The sequence below is a fragment of the Diadema setosum genome, chromosome 22 (genome assembly GCF_964275005.1).
Source record: "Diadema setosum chromosome 22, eeDiaSeto1, whole genome shotgun sequence".
Taxonomy (NCBI): Eukaryota; Metazoa; Echinodermata; class Echinoidea; order Diadematoida; family Diadematidae; genus Diadema; species Diadema setosum.
Genome location: NC_092706.1, coordinates 8,968,895 through 8,988,579, shown reverse-complemented (window position 1 = coordinate 8,988,579; position 19,685 = coordinate 8,968,895). Strand labels below are relative to the sequence as shown.

Genomic DNA, 19,685 nt, shown 5'->3' with positions numbered 1-19,685 from the left:
TAGGCTGTAACTCATACAAGATGAAACGGAGGAAACAATGTGCATTCAGTTAACTCAAATATTTTAATTGTCTATAACTGACTATTGGTTTTACAGCAAATTATAAAAAGAGAAAAAACGAACATAAATTATTCCTGCTCAGTGGCTTTCTGGCTCTTAGGAGTTTATGTTTAACTTAAATTGGACTTATTTCACCTCGAATGGCTGTCACGGGTGTACGTTGCGTGACGATGGCTTATGACGACGATGTATGACGATGACAATGCAGGTCGATGACGATGTCGGTCGACGACGGGGCCCCGTTACGCTGGTGCTGGTATGGACTGTCGCGTGGTCTGTCGTAGCAACTCTTCGCGATTGCCGTTCGCGTGGTCGCTCTCCCGACGGACGTCTTAGCGGTGTCTCCTCAGCATCCAGGAATGAAGTTCAGTCGACAGTCTATGCTCCCTTACAGCCTCGGAGCTGGTCGACAGTCAACGACGCCTTTATGCAACTGCCTCTTGCAGTGTCAGTGGGCCCTTGACCCTTCGGGAAACCCGGAAACCCTTCAAATATCAAAATATTCAGATCACTTACAGCCAGAGCACTTGAGCACATTCATATTATCCTAATCAACGTTCAAATTACCTCATTATAAATATACAAATGTATCTCAGCTCATGCAACCATAAATAACAACCATTCTATATTCTATATCACATATTAACTGAAGCGTTTAACAATATTCACTCTCAATTCGAATATCAGTTACACAAACGAATTATGCCAATTGAATACATAAACATTTCAGAATTAATGCACTTACCACTATCTGTGGGTATCTCTAGTTAATACTGACTGGGGTGGCGGCCCCTGTCACCGTTACCGAGTGGTCATTCTCATGCAATGTGTCACGGAGACAGCACCACAGCGTGATGTCCCCTTCACGGCCTGATGTCATACTGCCGCTCCTTGCCACACATAGCACTACCGTGGCTCTACCGGGAGCGGTCTGGAATTTCTTCTATTGAAATGCTAAACAGTTTGCATCAATTTACATGCTTAAGTGCTAATTTACAAATTCCATGCAAATTGACCTCAGTGGAGGAGAGCGTCTGTCACTCCACTCGTGACAACAGATAGAATACAGAGTTATATAAGCGTTTAATAGAGGTTAATACGCAACTCCATCATCACTTCCCTGAAGCCTCTCTCCGATAGCCCTCGCTAATGTATCAAGAAGAACTTATACAATGTCAGAGACTCCAACCCAAAGCACCATCTGATCTGGAGATTCTCCCGCCTGAAACCCCGAGCAAACGGGAGACTCCAAGTTGACGTGTGCGAAGCGCGAAGTTCCTATGGTTCTAGATGCTCTCTGGTGCTATCTAAGGCTTATTTTTTCAACATACAGTAGCAATAAGTAAGAAATCCTTTCCAACGGGAGACACAGAGCCAGGGCGGGAGAAATTGAATCTCAAGCGGGAGAACAGGAGATTTTGCAAAAATGGGTTTTCGGCAGGAGATCTCCCGTCGAAAACGGGAGAGTTGGAGTCTCTGCAATGTAGATCTTCATAGGAGAACTATAAATACTGATCACCTCATCATGCACACTGCATGGCTGTATAGATTTGACATAGTTCTGCTATATGGTGAGTATAGATAATCGCACGTATGATTACGCAGACACTATGAAGAGAGCGTATCCAAAGCCGGCAAAATCAGGATTATACATCAAAGGCATTATTTACCATTTGCAGATGAAACAAACACCCAGCATTAGAGCTTCAAAATAATTCTAAAATACGAGTTAGGGATAGAAAAACCACTGTAAAACCTTGAATCAGTAAAATCGATGTCAAGTATTGTTAAATATACAAAATGTGAACAATAGTAAAAAAAAAAAAAAAAAATGTCAAGACTAAACCGTCTACAGTTACGTTTCTTTAAAAAATCAATACTGATATTTTCTTTTATTTTAGGCTTTATTGGGAAATTTTATATGGTAGGATGTTTTGTGGTATCTACAGACCTACACATATGCATGAAATGTGATATCTTGATCATTCTTTAAATCACTGCTCCCGAAGGTAAACAGGACCTTTAATATTACTTGCTTATATTACAGCATGAGAATGCCTGGGATTGCTGATTTAAGCTGAATTTTCGGTTTGCTGCCGGCTGCGGTAGCTTGATATGAATAGGACTTTGTTTTGATTGGTAGAAAATTGGAACGGTTTGCCAAATTAATCTGTATAGAAGATACCAATTCCATCGTTTATCATTCCTTTTTGATGACATCGTTATGTTAGTCGGGGGTACATAGATTGTATACATCACAATTTCTCACCATCTATACATCTTACGGATTTGCGACTTGGGTTAAAATGTCCCCATTGCTTCTGAGTGAACCAGCACGATACGTGTGCATTGGATGAAGAAATTGCACTGGTAAATACACACCCCCCTGTTTTTATCTTCACCAAAAGGTACGGTTGCACCTCCTAATACAAGGTACACGACACAATCTGTTTCCTCGTGCAGCATGAAATCAATCAAAAATAGTCATTGACACTCTTAGCATCAATAAAATGTAATCTTGTAATGATCTAGCAATGCTGAAATTTAAGTTGGAAGTGATTTTAAATTCTGGTTGCTGAATAATCGTCTCAAAACGTGACTTAGATTATTTATGGCATTTTTTTTTTTTTTCAGGACAAGCCAATGGAACAGTAATGTTGTGCGGTGATGACATCGTTATTTCACTAGATGAATATACCATGTGGGTGTTCATAAAGTAGTGTCATTCGTGAAACGCATGAACATTAAAATGTCTTATTTGATGAAACATCTCCCGTTCACTCATCTAATTTTGCTCTACTTTTGAAATCCAACTTGAGCATGAAGGTACAAATTGGATTGTAAACGGGAGAAAAGTTTGTTGCCCGACCCCTCTCGCGGTTAAACTGTACGCTCAGTTTGGCAATATGCCAATGCTGTGACGTTTTCCTTTTTTTTTTCTGCACTATCATGCAAATTAAAGGAGCATGCGCAAAGTTATCGCATGCGCATTCACCTATCAACAGCTTCTTAAAAATATCCATGACGATATGACTTTACGTCATGAAGATATATGTAGAAATGAGACATCTTTTCTCCTTGAGTATTTGAATGACACGGAGTTTCGCAAGTCTTTACATCCCAAATTGCACGCGTGGCAAGATGCAATTCTAATCTTATCTTGTTGCTCCACGCAATGCGTCTCATTATTTGCATTCATATCTTAAGGGTAAATCATATAGTTTCCAAATGCCTCCAGAAACTGTCGATTTTTTCCTCTAAAATGGACTCATATTATGAATAGGAAATGTGCAAAATAACGCTTTAAAGCTGTGATAACACGGTTTTAATTGAGTATAACGAAAAAATGCGACATATTAGAAAAAAACCACCAACAACAAAAACGATATACCCCGACAGCTATGGCCGACAGTGGCTATTGCAATCTCACAGAATGTCCGCATGCTAGGTATCGTTTTACAATCCATTACATGCAGATCAGGCCAAGGCAGACAGTCATGTCCATCGATCTTCTGCGCGAGAGTGAATCGCATGCAGCGTGTTGAAATCAGTGGCTGAATTTACTTATTGCCATGCAGGGCGCAATCGATCATCACCTTTTCTTCCTGAAGCGCCCTCCCCGTTCAGTAATCGGTAAAGGTAGAACTTTACCATAGTTAGGATCGAAATCATCTATTTACTTCTGATCTAAAAAAATACTCCAAAATAACTCATTATACTGGCAAATCGTGTCAGCCCTGACAAGTTTTTCGGTAGACCTGAAACAAACTCCCAAATGGTCGATGATGAATTTTGCTCTCTTCTGAGAAGTATACATGTTTTACCTTTAAATTCGAACATAGTGATAACGCCCAAGAAGTAGATGATATGACTGTGAGAAGCGAGCCACATGGGATTTCTTTTGTTTTTAACAAGTTAACATAACTAGAATATTGAAAATCGTACGGTATAAGTAATCCATCTTCGAGAGAGTCAAACACATCCTAACGCATCTATCACAGCAGACAGACAAGCGTAAGGAAAAGGTAAGCCGGCGACTTATTACAAGTTCCTTGCAAATTGACTTTCCAATAACAAGAATAATTCTTATGTATCAGAATCTGTTTTACTGTATCTATAACATTATCTTATAAGTGTGTTAGGATTGTTATTATTATTATTTTTTTTTTTTGCTGTGGTATAATAAGATATGTGCTTTGTATACACTTTGTCCCTTCAAAATGCATACATGTACATGTACACAATTTTTTTTTCGTTGTGGTGTCTGTGAACTGTACCCTGTTTTTTTCTTCTTTTTTCAACTTTTCTTTTGTGTATTTATGTGTGTTTGTACATAATTCTTTATCAATTATTCACACTGTTATATTGTATCAGGGCATCGACACAAGTTACCTGTTAGTGTAACTTCTCGAGAGTCGGGACATGTCCTCATCAGATCTCTGTATAGTTGTCGTGTTCCATGTAAATATATATTGTGATTGATCTGATCTGAATGGAATGAATGTATAGTCCTATAATAATTGGACTGAAATGGAATTGATTGAAAATCTCTGGATGGTCAGCTTTGTAAATGCAGTCTCATCCTAGAAAAAGGTATGATATACGATAATCTCTCTGGCACCAGCAAAGGTTAAAAGCCCATCGTAAATCGAAAAGAAAATTTCAAAATCAATACATATAATTTCTGCAAGGAATGTCTCTGCTATATGCTGGGTTCGGGAGATCAGGAAAACTGCTCGTTTCTATGTCTGCATTAAAATTTTCTTATGGCATCACCAGACATTTTATAGAATTTGCTTGTAGTTGATTATCCTATCAAATTTTGCAAGATATTTTTTAGGCATGCTGGAAACCTGCCCGTGAAGAAACAGCTGGTGGAAACCTGAGGAACATTTTCCTCTCAATGGTGAAGAGATGCGTAATTAAAGACCATAATTTATATATAAAAGCGCTTAACTTTGGCGGGTTTTTGTTATTGATATTTTTTCGGTTAGGCATCTTTTTGCTTCTAATAACAAAAAAAAAAAAATTAAAAAAAAATAAAGCTGGGAAAAAATTGGAAAAGGAAACGCAACACTATGACTTTCCGAAGGTTCGTCACTCTGAAAAACGTTCAGCGGCACCTGAAATACAATCTGATCTCACAAGTTCTTTGAAAAGGAGTACTATTCTAGGCGTTTTCATCACTGCTTGTCAAATTGCGACATTTTCCTTTTTGGCTCCAAAGCCGGTATTCATGATTGGTACTTCAGTTAAAAGCCAAGTATTTTCCTGAGTGCTTAACTTGGCTAAGTACTTCACTTATTCAGTTGCTAAGATACCGATATGAGAACTATATAGCTTTAAACTCGGCGAAGATCGATGTCATTACCAGAAAAGTACCACCTTTAATTATGACGTCACTTTTTTTTTTCTTGTCTGGGTAAGACGAAAGATCACCGCGACGATTACCAATGGGAATCTATTTATCTAATGCTTGTTCATTGATTTATAATGTCATGTCACAGTTACAGTAGTGATTTATTGAGAAGAAGTCTGGAAGTAGAGCGAGAGGTAGAGAGAGGTCAACCTCTTAAAGGGGAAGTCAAGACGATTTTTCATAATTTCGCATCATGACTTGTAGTACATTTGAAATCGACAGCTCCATGTATAGATTTGTGGACTTTAATTATTGTGGTCCTTGAGCAGACTGAGAAACCAAAACTCTGAAAAACCCAAAACAAATTACACTGAACAAGGATGATGACATAGGAGGCTCACACATTTCAGAAATGTAGAAATGCGATTCTATTACAATACTGCTTTCCAAACAAGTTCATCTGTGTATAATTTATGCATGTTTACTTCTTCTGTTCTGCTTCCTTGAGCCCCCACTCATGCATTCTTACGGTGAAGCTGCCAGGCTATGATTTTTTGCTCATCGTGATTTGCTATAAATTTTGAAAACATTCTTATTCCTGATGCCAGTCAATATGAATTCTGAAACTCTATACCCAGTATAACCAGCTTGTAGTTGTTGTTCAATTGTAAAAATATGAAAATCATCAATACAAATGCGATCAAGGAGTGACATATTATAACCCCCGAAAAAGGCGGCGCGACCCCCTGGACCCCCGGGACCATGCACCTAAAGATGCATGGTCCCGGTGTTTTAGTCAAATGCGTACGCGGGCGCACGGCGCAAGTTTCCTATAGAGACCTACGCTATCGACTCCTCTTTAGCGCTTACGCTTTGGCCCACATCCCCCGAGTCCGAAGAAGTCCGATTCACTATAGTCATTGGTCCGATCACAATTCGGTTCATGATTCGGCTGAGAGGAATGACAGCTTTAGCAAACTTCTTTTTTGAAGTCATAATAAGAAGCACATACGGACGCACCCTGGCATTACTATAGACTGCGCGATGCGCAGAGAAGACAACGAAGGCAACGGTACTTAGCAACGCTTACGCACTTTACTCTTGATGACAGCTCAACTTCGGTAATCTTCGTATCAATGCTAACGGTGATCGGCAGTATCATCAACAGCGCCCTCTACACTACCGGGACTATGAAAAGACGGAAAAGTGCGCGCTAATCCTGTACAAACAAATGGACAGCGCGCGGTCCACAAGCGTATCACGCACATCACCTGAGACCACTCAAAAGCCGGGTTCACACGTACAAAATAGCGGGATGACGATCACGCTCCATATCTCGAGATTTTTTGCAACCGTCCACACGTTCCAAATTAGCGGGATAGCGATCGCGCTCGGAATCTCGAGTTTTTGCGACCGTTCACACGTACAGATATCCCGCTAATCGAGGAATTAGCGCAAGATTTCTTGGGATTAGCTGTCCACACGTTAAAAAAACTCGAGATACCGATCGCGATGCAAATCTCGAGATTTGTATCCCGCTAATTGATGTACGTGTGAACCCCCTATTGACGCTTGATAAACAACAACAACTTCAAAGACAGCGCGTCTCAGGTTTGAAAGTTTGAAAGTTCGAAAGTTTGAAAGTTTATTTTACTCAACAACCCATACTCTAGGTATCGGAGTCCAATGTAAAACATATATCACATTATTAATTCATGATACAGAATTGCGAATAACTTTGAAAGTGTACAAAACAACTATAACAAAGTAAAAAAGGATGAAATACGATTGATGAAAAGAAAAAAAAATGTACAGAAACATACAATATATACACGATATATGGTGAAAAAACAGAAACAAAGAAAGGGAAATATGACGAGAGAGAGAGGGGAGAGAGAGAAGGGAAATGGAGGTGAAGAGGGAGGGTGACAAGGACACAAGACTGGTGAATTAACAAAAGAAATACGAGTGACTTTTGGTTCAGGAAAAAAAAATAGAAACAGGAAAAAAAAAGAACGAAAAGACATGTACGGAAATATATTCATACGCTAAGTGAACAAAGAATGAAGGACATTATGGAGACGAGAACGAGAAGAAGAGAGATGGTGGGGAGGGTGGAAAGACAAATAAGTTATAAATTAATTGTAAAGAAGGCACAGCCTGTAAAAAGGCTTATGTAGTATTTACAAAAAGGAAAAAATACTATAGGTTTTCCCGGCCAATTTCGCACTTTTGTCAGTCTATTTGATAAAAGGTTCATTCAATTTAGCGAAAATCCTCGTTACTGCACATTCTGTCATTCAAAATTGCAACTTGTTCATTCAATTTAGCATTTCGATCAATGAAATTCGCACATATGCCTTTCGAATTCGTAAAACGGGCATTCAAATTGGCACGTGCTCTTCAGTCATTCAAATTCGCCAGCACTGGCGGAAAATGGTATTTCAGTCATTCAATTTCGCGTATGGGCAGTCAAATTCCAAACATGTTCATTCAAATTGGCGTAATGTTAATTCTATTTTGAAAAGGTGAGAACCGTGGTTTATACGTATTTAAAGGTGAATTTTTGTTTCATCCACACACTGTTAAGTATATAGCAAAGGTATCTTTGACCCTAAATAATTCAAGTTTGTTGTTTTGTAACGCCCCTCTTCTTTTATACATGTTATCAGAACTATACATGCACCAGTACCATAGATCACTTCACTTTCTTATGTCCAGTCATGGCAGTACGAGTAAGATACAGGCGTATCTCTCAAGAAGACAGGGAAACAATCATAGAAGCATTTGAGGGTAACAACCTTGACGAATTGATGGCTAGAGCCGATCCAAGAACTTTATTCTTAATGATGATTAACGCAATATAGCACCCACCAGATGAAAATAATGAAACATGCGGATGAAAGAAATAATCAAGATGAAAGAAACCTCCTTCTCCCAATTAATGTCAAAACAAAACAAGATTAATGTATCTGTGAATGAAATAATGCTATCCAACATTTTAAACGCATACACATATTTTGAAAGTACTGTTGCATAGGTGATATCAGAATAAGGAATGAATACGAAAAATGAAATGTTAAGATGCTTGCAAACACTACCTATGATGAATGAAAATGGGAAAAAAAAGGAATAAATGCTTAACGTGTCTGCTAAATTGATTGCAGTAAATGCGAAATTGGATGCCCAAGAATGAATTCGAATGAACGAGCGCAGAAATACGAGTGACTTTTGGTTCAGGAAAAAAAATAGAAACAGGAAAAAAAAAGAACGAAAAGACATGTACGGAAATATATTCATACGCTAAGTGAACAAAGAATGAAGGACATTATGGAGACGAGAACGAGAAGAAGAGAGATGGTGGGGAGGGTGGAAAGACAAATAAGTTATAAATTAATTGTAAAGAAGGCACAGCCTGTAAAAAGGCTTATGTAGTATTTACAAAAAGGAAAAAATACTATAGGTTTTCCCGGCCAATTTCGCACTTTTGTCAGTCTATTTGATAAAAGGTTCATTCAATTTAGCGAAAATCCTCGTTACTGCACATTCTGTCATTCAAAATTGCAACTTGTTCATTCAATTTAGCATTTCGATCAATGAAATTCGCACATATGCCTTTCGAATTCGTAAAACGGGCATTCAAATTGGCACGTGCTCTTCAGTCATTCAAATTCGCCAGCACTGGCGGAAAATGGTATTTCAGTCATTCAATTTCGCGTATGGGCAGTCAAATTCCAAACATGTTCATTCAAATTGGCGTAATGTTAATTCTATTTTGAAAAGGTGAGAACCGTGGTTTATACGTATTTAAAGGTGAATTTTTGTTTCATCCACACACTGTTAAGTATATAGCAAAGGTATCTTTGACCCTAAATAATTCAAGTTTGTTGTTTTGTAACGCCCCTCTTCTTTTATACATGTTATCAGAACTATACATGCACCAGTACCATAGATCACTTCACTTTCTTATGTCCAGTCATGGCAGTACGAGTAAGATACAGGCGTATCTCTCAAGAAGACAGGGAAACAATCATAGAAGCATTTGAGGGTAACAACCTTGACAAATTGATGGCTAGAGCCGATCCAAGAACTTTATTCTTAATGATGATTAACGCAATATAGCACCCACCAGATGAAAATAATGAAACATGCGGATGAAAGAAATAATCAAGATGAAAGAAACCTCCTTCTCCCAATTAATGTCAAAACAAAACAAGATTAATGTATCTGTGAATGAAATAATGCTATCCAACATTTTAAACGCATACACATATTTTGAAAGTACTGTTGCATAGGTGATATCAGAATAAGGAATGAATACGAAAAATGAAATGTTAAGATGCTTGCAAACACTACCTATGATGAATGAAAATGGAAAAAAAGGAATAAATGCTTAACGTGTCTGCTAAATTGATTGCAGTAAATGCGAAATTGGATGCCCAAGAATGAATTCGAATGAACGAGCGCAGAAATACGAGTGACTTTTGGTTCAGGAAAAAAAATAGAAACAGGAAAAAAAAAGAACGAAAAGACATGTACGGAAATATATTCATACGCTAAGTGAACAAAGAATGAAGGACATTATGGAGACGAGAACGAGAAGAAGAGAGATGGTGGGGAGGGTGGAAAGACAAATAAGTTATAAATTAATTGTAAAGAAGGCACAGCCTGTAAAAAGGCTTATGTAGTATTTACAAAAAGGAAAAAATACTATAGGTTTTCCCGGCCAATTTCGCACTTTTGTCAGTCTATTTGATAAAAGGTTCATTCAATTTAGCGAAAATCCTCGTTACTGCACATTCTGTCATTCAAAATTGCAACTTGTTCATTCAATTTAGCATTTCGATCAATGAAATTCGCACATATGCCTTTCGAATTCGTAAAACGGGCATTCAAATTGGCACGTGCTCTTCAGTCATTCAAATTCGCCAGCACTGGCGGAAAATGGTATTTCAGTCATTCAATTTCGCGTATGGGCAGTCAAATTCCAAACATGTTCATTCAAATTGGCGTAATGTTAATTCTATTTTGAAAAGGTGAGAACCGTGGTTTATACGTATTTAAAGGTGAATTTTTGTTTCATCCACACACTGTTAAGTATATAGCAAAGGTATCTTTGACCCTAAATAATTCAAGTTTGTTGTTTTGTAACGCCCCTCTTCTTTTATACATGTTATCAGAACTATACATGCACCAGTACCATAGATCACTTCACTTTCTTATGTCCAGTCATGGCAGTACGAGTAAGATACAGGCGTATCTCTCAAGAAGACAGGGAAACAATCATAGAAGCATTTGAGGGTAACAACCTTGACAAATTGATGGCTAGAGCCGATCCAAGAACTTTATTCTTAATGATGATTAACGCAATATAGCACCCACCAGATGAAAATAATGAAACATGCGGATGAAAGAAATAATCAAGATGAAAGAAACCTCCTTCTCCCAATTAATGTCAAAACAAAACAAGATTAATGTATCTGTGAATGAAATAATGCTATCCAACATTTTAAACGCATACACATATTTTGAAAGTACTGTTGCATAGGTGATATCAGAATAAGGAATGAATACGAAAAATGAAATGTTAAGATGCTTGCAAACACTACCTATGATGAATGAAAATGGAAAAAAAAAGGAATAAATGCTTAACGTGTCTGCTAAATTGATTGCAGTAAATGCGAAATTGGATGCCCAAGAATGAATTCGAATGAACGAGCGCAGCGTATACTTGATCACGTGACTATATCATGCTAAATTGAATGAACGATTTGCGAATTGGTGCTTGTCTTACGAAAATGAACTGAAAAAGTACTGATTCGAATGATGTTAAATGTAATTTGAATGCTCCGAAATGAATTTGAATGAAAAGATTATAAAATTGAAATACCGAACATGCCATCTAGGCTAAATTCTGCTAAATTGAATGCACAAATTAGGAATTGGACTGAAAAAAGTGCGAAATTGGCCGGGAAAACCTATAGTAATCTAAACATGTGTCATTATAATTATAACTACAAAACTTGGTTATATTGGAAAGGACTGTTCTCCTTTGACAATTGAATAATTGATCCATCTTCATAGTATTTGGGTATTTCCAGTAATTTTTTTTAAAGTATATCTTTCGTTGTTCATTAAAAAGGCTACACTGAAAAAGGTATACAAAGTGAGATTCATCACCAATTTTCTCTTCATTGCAATGGGTACAAAATCTTTCGTTTCTAGGGATTTGATTGTATCTTCCAGAAACTATTGGCAGTTTATGATTAGCGCAACGGAATTTACATAAAAATTTTTGCCTGCGAATCATTAAGGTGTCGGAGGTACTTCTCAAAATGAAGATCCTGCTTAAAAATTCGCTAATTTAAACATTGAGAATTTTTGTCTACATTACCAGGGCCCTATGCCATTCTTGTTTATACATGTCATTTAATCTGGTACTAACTAAACTTTTGAAGCCAGCTAAAGTGAGATGTGATGCTTGGTTGTTCCACATTTCCGTGAGACCTAGGTTGTTAAATATCTCTTTTATCCTAATCACCCATGTCATCGAATTTTCTTGCCTCGCAGATAAAACATATTGAAAATTAAACAAAACATGAGCTATCTTTGACATATTACTGTGAACAAAAACATTAACATCTGAAGGGTCACTGTTTTTTGCAATCTATCTTTACCTATTTCACCATAAACCATACAATTCGGAGTTCGCTTATGTAATCCAAGAAGTTCCTTACAATATCTACAAAAGAAGGTTTCAACCCCAAATCTCACTCCCGTAAAGCAAAATAGGCATTTATGTTTAAATAGCTTTAGTTTTACGTCGATCGGAAGGAGAAGAGGTAAAATTTTACTTTTCATGGAGTACAACGCTCTTTTGGCTTGGGATACTTGCTTGTTTATAGCTTTCTTAAAATTATCATTATAATTAAACGTCGTTCCTAAGTAAACATAATCATCGCAGATACAAATTTTATCATCTCCGAAAAGAAAGGTAGGAGCTGTTCTAACTTTTCCACGAAAAAAAAACTATTTTAGTCCTAGCAGTACACTCTAAATCCATGGAGTAAAATTTTGCTAAAGTAAACTCAAGAGTGCTCAATATTGAGCAAGATTGCACATTTATCAGCGGTAAATTCGCCTTTATTGAGCAAACTCGTTCTTTTTATCCCTTTTTACTCAATATTTACATACTTTCATTTTGCTCTTCTTCGTGAGTAAGGTTTGCTCCATTATCTTACTCAACTCGGAGTAAACTGCATTTTACACTCTCGCTGTTTACACTGTACCAGGCCAGCCCAGTCGCGATATTGCTAAGTTAGGTGTAAAAAGCACGGTAACACGCGGATGACTGGTCTTTTACACTTGCGCGCGCACGTGCATGATATGCATGGCGTGTAAAGCCAGCCAAACTAGCAACTACTTCGACGCGACATCGACAGCGCAGGGACGAAGCATTATGGCGGACAGCGAAGTTGCTTTTTTGCTGCATCAATGGGGTCTTGTTGACCAAATCCCCAACTTTAGAAGTAAGTATAGATTAACAGTATATTTCTTTCTAACAATGTAGATGCTTCAAGTTATTTGATTGTATTTTATGGTACCGTTCGTGGTTCGGAAGTGGTACCTACGACTACGTTGACCTTGCCCGCGCCGCACAGCAGCTGGTTTTGCACTTCAAGCGTATGTACTCGGCGGCCGGCCCTCGGGGCTGGCTCTTCAATGGCCGGCCGGCCGGCCCAGGTTCGACCTAGTCGATAGTCACTGACACAGGTCCAATACTCATACCGGCAATGCCAATGGAGATTTTTTTATATTTTTTTTTTCATTATTACTTAATTACAATTAAGTCTGACAAAAGTAGATCTAATAAGTTAGATCTAAGTGATAAGTACATGTATGTAAAGTCTGTAAGTGCAAGAACTTTCTTACTCTTACTTTTTAGTATTTAATAATTTAGATAGGGCCTTTTTAGACTTGTTAGATCTACTTTTGTCAGACTACGCCTGTAGAGTAAGACAAGTTATAGACATCTTTATAGTCTATACTATACGCCTAGTGTAGATAATTACTGTCTACTGGTTTGTTTGAAGCCTTGAGGCTTGCCTTTGATTTGTATGAGGTCTGGATGCACAGATTACAACAAATATTTTGTAACAAAGTCAAAGAGGTGGAATAATGCAGGAGAGTCTACATCGTGTTACTAGTTAGTTCAAAGGCTTCAAACTGTGTCTGTTCTGTGGAATTTGCCATTTTGAAAATGTATCTAGATTTACCTCAAGGCACATTTCCAAACTGTCAAAAATCTGCCGAACAGACACAGTTTGAAACCTTCAACTAAATACATGTAATGATGTAGAAAAAGAATATAACTCTACAATAATATTGTACTGGTAAGTTACATCCCGTATATAGTCTAGCTGTCTGCTATCTTTTCCTTCAGACTCAGTAGACTATTGTGCAACTACGATGGTGAGAATTCAAGATCTAACAGGCAAATTAACAGACAAAAAAACAAAATATCTGCAAAAACATGTTTTGTTGATGTTGTTTCTTGTTTCTTTGCAGATTGAGCAGGATTACAACAAGCTATTTGATGGAAAGGGGGACCTTCTCTTCACAAAGTGGCCAGTAGTATCATCTTGCATTCTGGACTATGGGAACAGAATTTCTCCAAGGTGGAAGGTGAAATTTGGAGTACAAGAAAAACGTGATGAGGACTTCACCAGCAAGGTGTGTAATTATTGATAGGTACCGTAAACTGAGGGGACATTTGACAGGCGGGGGACTTTGGACAGTTCAGACAACTTCACTTACATTATTGTGCTGCTTGCAATATACAAGAGAAGTGCAGTAATTCAAATATTCACACATCCCCCTTTCATAACCTACAAAAATATTTGCAAAAAAAAAAACAACAACAGCCAAAAAAAAAAAAAGTAAGTAAAACAATTCCTGTCCAAAGTCACCCAACTGTTCCGTCCCCCAGTTCACGGTATAACACATTACATTTGATTTTAAAATGATGTGATATACACTTCATCATCCCTCATTATGTAGATGTAATAGGATTTACAGAAGTGTTTTATTCCATTGCATTCTTCAAAATGGTGTATTCAGTAAAAACAGCACCAAGGGTCTTGTGCGCTCTTTCCAACATCTGGCACCGAGGCAAGTGCTGGAATCAAGCTACTTCCAACTACTGCTGTTCGTGGCTTCTGTTGTTGCTCATCACATTAACCCTTTTTTAAATCTTTGTTATAGCCCCAACCTAAAATTGGGCACCTTCCCCAAATATAAAGCACACCACCAATTCTTCCATAAAAGAGCAGTGTGCAATGTCTGCAAATCTGCATAATAATCCAAAGTCATCACAGGCCGATCCAGGATTCTTAAAAGGGGATGGAGGGGGAGGGGGCGGGCGAAAATTTTGCCGTATTTTCATGTGATTACTATAGAAAAAAAAATAGCATAAAAAGGGGAGGGGCTGTGGTTGATTTTTTTTTTGCGTGTGATGACTAAAAATGTGTAATCAGCCAAATAAGGGGTGGCAGCGGCTTATTCGCCCCCAATCCCCCACTGGTTATAAAATAAGCCTTGAATTTGAAGAGATATAAAGCTGATATGTGAATTGAAAATATGCCAGGATTGATTTGTGGTGTGAAGACATATGTAGCCTAAAATCTTTCATATTCTAATAAAGACTTTTTGTGTACTCCACTAACAGTAGAAAAGGCAAATCTGGGTTTTCTTATGCTGTCACATCTGTTCCCGGGCAAGAAGTCATCAAAAAGGGGGGAGAGCCTCTTCCAAGAGTCATTAGAGTGTTTCATCGACTGCCAAAAGGTATGTCAAATGTTTGTAGCAAAAGCAGTATTAGTGAAGAAAATTGAAAATTTTGTGTAAGTATAGGTCACATCTCCATACAGCAAGTCAAAACATGAACACTTTGATGCTTCATCAAAAAGGAATGTGTATTGAATACAAAGTTCCAGTAACTGTTATGTGCTACTAAAATGTTTACATCTGTTTGTCTGAAAGCTTATATGTCAAAGTTATATTTCAGGTATTACTGATGTCAAGTTTTATGTAATAGGGTCCTGGCATGTGAACTTTGAATCGCTTAAGATGGTAAGAAATGTAACCATTTGAATTTTACCCGTACCAGAACTCGCTGGCCCTATTATTAAACTATATATAGGATTACTTACAAGTCCAACAGGGGAAGGAAAATGCGTAGAGTATTAATCACAAAGATTTGGGTGATGTGTTGCAAACTTTTAACCTAAAGCAATATTGACTGAAATCAATCATTTCAAAATATCACCACGGGAAACTATTGATGGTAGTCGTTTCTTTCAGATCTTTATTTTTTGATCGAAACTATTTCTTTCCAGTATAGTGGAAGAAACAGCAAACTTCGTTTTTCAAACTTTGTGAACCATAAGATAAGATATACTTTTTTTTATATCTATTATTTGCAGGAAGCTAGGAACCAGTCTCGAGGCCTACCGAAAAGACCATGGGAGGAACCAGCCTTTCGTCCTGGCTGTAGGGAAAGATGTCTGCCAGCCAATTCAGTGCTTCGTCATTCTGGAGAGCCAGTGTTTGAGAGAAAGGGCCTCGTATCTGCTGTTGACCTCTGCTATAAGATATTTCAGATCTTTGATCTGGAGTATCCAGCAGGGGCTCGAGCCATGTGTGTGATCTTGGTCACTGTGGTTTACGGGGTGGAAGCAGGTACCAGAGAAACAGGGGCAGTAAAGGCCTTCAGAGCCTACTACCATTTTAATAAGAAGTAGACAAAATGTTCAGCTGAAGACTGGTATTAACTTCATGGTTAGGGGCAGACACCTCAGTATGTTGTAAAAAATAATAATAATCGTGTATTCGTGGATTCCATTTCAGGTTCTTATATAGTACGGCAGCATTATACCTCTGTAATTACATGTGAATGTTGTGTTGTTTTTCTTTTTTTAAGTTGAGTTAGGACGAGCTGAATGCTATATCTAAGTGTAATATACTCTGGTGATGTATTTCCCCAAATGGCAAATTTACTTCAAATCTGAAACAGACAAAAATATATCTTTGAGGCCTTCTGCTGGAGGTGCTTATTCCACATTATAATTTTGATTAATTTTCAGTGTTAAGTCTCGTTTACACGGCATCACGGCACAGCATTTACAAGATATCTTGTCTGTGATTGGTCAGTGCGCTACTCTGCGCGCAGAGTGTTCAACACATTAACCAATCACGGCTTAGATATCGCGTTAATGCTGCGCCATGATACCGTGCCAGATACGGTATAAATGCGCCTTTATACTTGTTATGTCTGTGCCCATTGAAGACATGTTTCTGGTTCCTTTATGTGAAGAATTAGATATCATGTACGTGTACCAACTTATTGATTATTTTGTCCTTTGAGAGGGTCTACAGCTAGTTTACATTAACCGGTTAAGAAAAAATCATAACTTGAAGTGTCATCATTCAACTGCATGCCTTATTTTCCTATCATGTAAAATTTTACATGTGTACAAGCTCTGCATGCATAAAGATAGTCTATTTCAGTGTATAAAGTTGCAGTGTATAAAGGAACTTAGAAGTAACAACTCAATTTCATGTGTGTTCATATGGCCATATATTTTGCAAAGGGTGTTCTATAAGACCAAGGTTTACAATTTATGTGATATAAGACTTTGCTGGAATATAAATGTAGAGCAACCAAAATATTGACCTTGCTATAATCTTGTTAGAATACTTCGTCGGTTGAGAATGATAAGGGCGTTAAGTTGCCACAAAACCCATAGTGTTCAAGACCACTTAACGCCCTTCTCATTCTCAACAGATGACTTGTGCCTTCACATGGGAAGGATATTGACCATATATTAGGAAAGAAACACTTGTACTTTGTGCGGGTATCCTTGTTTTGATTTTTGTGTTATAACACAAGAAATTATAACAAATGTTTAGATTGGACCAAAATCGAGAAATGAGTTGTAAATGTTGTAATTGAAGCTTTGAGAAAACCTAGAATCAGAGTGTCATTCCATTTGGTTCTACACTTTAATCCTACCAGAGACTGGAAAGGAAGTGATGTATAGCACAAGATGTTTTAGATAAATCACAGTTTATTTTAGTTTTACATGGAAAAGAAAAGTTGTGACAGGTTGATCGCAAGCTTTATTTTTTTTCTACCATGTAAAGTTCTGCATGCATGTTACATGCTCTGCATGTAAGCACAGTCTAAATCAATGTTCCAGAGAAAAATAAGTTGTAAGTAACAACTGAATTCCATGTTGTTGTTTTCCTTATTTCATGCAGTTTAAAGTATAACATACTACCAGCTTTTCGTGTATGTTTGTTATATATGTTTTATTTCTAAGAAGATGAATAGTTCAGCTCAAAAAAAATATTTGTTTACCTTCACAATAAAGGTAATAACGATATATTTTTTTGTCATGTGTTACTTATTTGGGTTTTATGTCGCAAACTATTTTTGGTCTGTAGCATGCACTTGCTAGCTTGCCTTGTCAACTTCAAATGTACCATGTGAATGTGCAAGTCACATTTCACGTGTTTCTTATGTCATGTATATCAAACTGTACTTTTAAAATGAATTGTACATTGCAAATACGTAAGCAGGCCGACCAAAATTGTTTTGCCACAAAAGTAAAAAACAATTTACACTTTCCTCGTGTTCTACAGAATGGTCAATTGGGAGTAAAATTGAACTTACACATAACCCCGATCAAAATGGACACATGGCCAAAGATGGTTAAAAATCAGAATAGTCATCTGGGATTAAAATCAAATTTACACATTACCCCGATCAAAATGGACACATGGTCAAAAATGAGTAAAAATAAAATTACTCAATAATAAAGCAAAACAAATTTTACTCTTCACTGGGTAAAAGAGGAGCTCAAATATGACCAAACTTTTACTCAACTAAGAGTGGTTAAAACTTTACTCAATTCTGACCATGTGGCCGTTTTACTCAATTTTTAGTGAAATTTTTCTTAGAGTGTATTAAAGGTCAGATGCCACAATTGGCAATAATCAAATAAAGCATAAAGAGCTAACTGGAGTTCCTCAGCATTTTCAGCCAACACAATCGTATCATCTGCATATAGTAATGTGAATAAATCAACAAATATATGTTCTTCGGTAGAACAAGTTTCATTGATACCTGACGGAAGAGAATCCAGGCCAGGGCATCTCTGAGACAGAAATGACGAAAAGTCGTTTAGATACAACGAAAATGATATTGGTGATAAATTCTCGCCTTGTTTTACACCTATGTTACTCTTAAAAAAATCTGATTTAGAATTGTTATAAGAAACGCAGGATTTCGACTTTCTATAGATATCCTTAACGACCAGGAGTAATTTACCATTAATTCCATGATTAAACAATTTCAACCAGAGTGAAGATCTATCAACCAAATCGAATGCTTTTTTTATAATCAACAAAAGCTGTATACACCCTTTTCCTTCTCTGTAAATAAAACTCAAGAATAGCATGTAATGAAAATACATAGTCCAGCTTGTTCCTCTCCTAACAGGCCTTGTGATTGTACAAACAAAGTTACTCTATCATTTAATACTGCCGTGAATAGCTCCCCAACACAGCTCAATAATGTAATACATGTACCTCTGTAGTTGTCAACACAATCTCGTGAGCCCTTCCCTTTATACAATGGTTTTATCAAACCGTTTACCCAATCTTTTGGGACAATGCCACTGTCGAATATAAGATTAAACAATTTGGTTATCAACTTGACCATATTTTTTGAACTATTCTTCAGAAGTTCATTCAAAATCAAATCAAGGCCTGGTGCCTTGTTATTTTTGAGTCGTTTCATATGTTTGACATCTTCCGATATTTCAATCTCTCTGTCTAATTCTTCATTTGACATATCATTAAGGCATGCTTCAATACCAGCATCATCAGATCGTACGTTACCATTACCCAAACTTTTAAAATGATCATAAAAATCATGCGATGATAGTTCTTGAGATGTTTCAAAGTCTCTATTCTTCCTATTAATCAGTTTCCAATAATCTTTCGGATTTGAACTTTTTGAATTCCTTAACGCTGAACTTAATTGCCAGATATGATTTTGCTTCTTTAAACGGATAACATTTTTGTACAGTTTACTTTTACGTTTCATTTCACTCTAACTATGATTAGTTTTAATTCCACGGAAGACATTTCTTGCTTGAATAAAATCTTTTCTTGCATCAGAACATTACTTATCAAACCA

General features: G+C 37.1%; 1 protein-coding gene and 1 pseudogene across 1 annotated transcript in view; both read left to right on the top strand.

Moving 5' to 3' along the window:
- Positions 1-256: 256 nt before the first annotated feature.
- Positions 257-16,315, top strand: LOC140245619 (uncharacterized; annotated as a pseudogene).
- The window catches only part of LOC140245061 (extracellular serine proteinase-like), a 36,141-nt gene continuing 20,517 nt past the window's right edge, over positions 4,062-19,685 (top strand). Inside the window, exon 1 of the mRNA XM_072324658.1 lies at positions 4,062-4,085. The gene's annotated coding sequence lies outside the window, so the exon portion shown is untranslated. The remainder of the gene's footprint in view (positions 4,086-19,685) is intronic.